We start from the raw sequence: 3,526 nt of genomic DNA, 5'->3' as shown, positions 1-3,526 counted from the left end.
CCAAGTTTCACCTCATATATGTACTTTAAAAATCGAGATCTTACCCAGAGACCTGAAAACGACTCCAGGTGAGGCGAACCAAAAGTTTTCAACTCAAAGAATAAAAATGTCGTCTGGAGTTAATTTCCAAGTTCCAGGACATCATTTCGATTCTGAAAATACCCATATTGCGTACTATTCGGCCATTTTAGGCAGAAACCAGGAAGTCGCCATTTTTGATTAAAAAAAATCACAGGAGGGTTGTGTGCAAAGCCACGACCGCAAGGTTGAAGTAGAATGCTTTCACACAGCTCTACTTACGGCTGTACATCAATCTACGGCTGGGCGAATCGGTTCGCGCCGCTTTTCGCGTTTAGCCTGGCAGAGGCCTAATGCGCACGGCCAACACAATAGAAAGGTGTTTTCACCTTGAAAATTAGACACGGCCTTACTGGAGTAAGTGTTGGCAAATGCATCTACCGCTATCGTACGAAAGTGCGTCGTTTCATGTAGGGATTAATACCAACAACGAAAATTGACGCGCGTCTAAGCACACCCGAACTGTTTCGCCGTGTCGCTTCCATTTACTTCCTTATAACATCGGCCTTAGGGAAGTACCGGCTGCACCTACCGCTGAGGCTGTTACCATACTGCTACTGGTACCCAAAGCTATTACCTCTTCAAATTAAGTGTTTTATTTGTCCTCAAAAGAACAATTGTTCAATTCCATATCGGATATAATGCAATCGCATCAGTGTAATTTTACCGGCAGTAATATTCTTCTAAACAATATGATCCAACTTTTCCATTAGAGGAAGTGCCAGCTGATGTACGGCAAAAAATCTCGCCCGATCGCTTGCGTTGGCGTTCAGCCTGCCTGAGATGTGGTGACCAACCACAGGGCAAGTGATTTGTTTAATATGAAGGCAGCCACAGGCGCAACCCGCTGCTATCTTCTGTTACTGCTGAGTGCTGATATCTGCTGCTACTGCTGTCAACGTTGTGGACGGTCCATCCAGCTCACCGTCCGACTGATGAATGTAGCTAGTTTTCCCAGAAAAACTCTTTTATAACCGAAGGGTGCTACGAAATAGGTCACGCCTTTTGTTCAGTTTTACCATTTTCTAATGTTCTTCAGACGAATTATTCCACAATTCGCATTTGATTTTTGTATCCAGCGAATTAACACCGATGCTCTCACACACGCAACATCAAGCGATTTCGTTTGCTCGCTGTTGCGTGTTGGAAGCTATTTCACTTTCAGTGAATTACACGGGCGCGACAGAATGCTTGCTTGCGTTGTCAAAAATTATTAACTTTCAATGACTTGTTTATTTGCCTTGAAAAAGGCATTTTGATGTTTAAAATTGGATTTCCTGATGGCAATCTTCATGCTGCCCCAACACGGGGGGAATAATGGTAGTCTGGCGACACACGCTGAGAAGAACCGCGCTGCTCCTGAGACGTGGTTACCAACCTAGGGCTAGTGCTGCTGCTAAGGAAGGACGACTGCTGTTGTCGCTGTCTAGAACTATTATGAGCGGCTTCGGCTGAAACAGGTTCTTAAATAAGCCAAATAGCATGTTTTCAATTGCAAGGTATATGATTCTGTCGACCGTGCTTGGGAAGCAATCATATAACGACCAATCAGAGGTCGAATTTTTCGTTTTGACAAGGCTTGACTTTTTTTAATAGTACAATAGTGTGAATAAAAAAATTACAATTATCTTCTTTTGGGAAGAATCTTAGAAGATTTTCCAATCTATTGCTGCAAGAACGAAGGAAATTCATCGAATACTAACCGATTTATTAGCATTTGAAATTGGACATATTTTTCACTTTTTTCGGTTTTAGATTTTCATTTCACATCCCTATGTAGCCGAACTTCCTGAGAGAAGCATTCTACTTCAATAGCGTCTGGGCATCATCCAGATGACGTCATAAAACACTACATATCAAATTATTCCACATAAACCGGAAATCGTTATTTTGGAATCCAAAGTAACGAGAATTTTAAAGTGAGGTTAAAATGAAAGGTTTCGTATTCGAAAATTTCTCTTAACTTGATTCTCATTCAATAACCCTAGCCCCATGGACTGAGCAGTCTTGAGGATTCTTGTTTCAGGATTTATTATCGGAGTCACCCACGGTTCCAATGTGGGAAGCCCAGAAAATCTCGTGCGGGCGTAGGGATGTGCTGGTCCGGGCTTTTCCAATTCAGGGAATCTTTTGAAGTGAAAACATTCGAATCCGACGGATTCCCATTACACGATTCTAATTCAGGAATCCTGCTCCCATAGATAGTCTTGAAGATTTTTCTTTCAGAGTTTCTTATCAAGGACGCCCAAGATTCCAATGCGAAGAATCCTGAAAAATCTATGCAAAACTTATGTGTTTGTCCGGATGTATTTATTCTAACCCGACATCAGTCATGTCGAATAGTATAACACTTTGAGAAAAAGATAACTAAGATCATGGGCGCAACTACGCGGTGGCTAGGGGGAGCTTCAGAAAAAAAGGTTAATGACATACGGCAAGGCTCTCACAATTCAGAGTTATAGGCGTCCTTAGAATTCTTCAGGATTCTCTTTGAGTTAGTTGGGGCTGTCTTTTATATTAATAAATGGATAATTAATGTAGAGTTGGATAAAATGTACAAGTTTTCAAAATATGATAATATCATTGCTCTAATGCAGACATCAAAAAGATAGACGAAACGATATACGGCCTTTATAGCATATCTAATAAACTATTCTGTGTACTGAAGACTTAATTTACGATGCCCTTATGGTGTGAAGGCCGCAATCATATGTTTATATCGTATAAGTTTTGAGTAAAAAAGTATGGCAAAAAGTTATAGAAAAGCTTTGACCTTCACGAAAAGACGTCAATTTTTTTTGAAGTAGAATACTTCTCTCAGGAAGTTCGGCTACATAGGGATGTGAAATGAAAATCTAAAACCGAAAAAAGTGAAAAATATGTCCAATTTCAAATGCTAATAAATCGGTTAGTATTCGATGGATTTCCTTCGTTCTCACAGCAATAGATTGGAAAATCTTCTAAGATTCTTCCCAAAATAAGATAATTGTAATTTTATTATTCACACTATTGTACTATTGAAAATAGTCAAGCCTTGTCAAAACGAAAAATTCGACCTCTGATTGGTCGTTATATGCTTGCTTCCCAAGCACGGTCGACAGAATCAAATACCTTGCAATTGAAAACATGCTATTTGGCCTATATAAGAGCCTGTTTCAGCCGGAGCCGCTCATAATAGTTCTAGACAGCGACAACAGCAGTCGTCCTTCTTTAGCAGCAGCAGCTCTAGCTCTGTGATTGGTCACCACGTCTCAGGAGCAGCGCGGTTTTTCTCAGCGTGTGTCGCCAGACAGCCATTGTTCCCCCCGTGTTGGGGCAGCATGAAGATTGCCATCAGGAAATCCAATTTTGGAAATCAAAATGCCTTTTTGAAGGCAAATAAACAAGTCATTGAAAGTTAATAATTTTTGTCAACGCAAGCAAGGATTCTGTGTTGCATCCTAGCAAT

Source organism: Wyeomyia smithii, chromosome 1 (assembly GCF_029784165.1).
Source record: "Wyeomyia smithii strain HCP4-BCI-WySm-NY-G18 chromosome 1, ASM2978416v1, whole genome shotgun sequence".
Lineage (NCBI taxonomy): Eukaryota > Metazoa > Arthropoda > Insecta > Diptera > Culicidae > Wyeomyia > Wyeomyia smithii.
Note: the sequence above shows the minus strand (reverse complement) of the source record.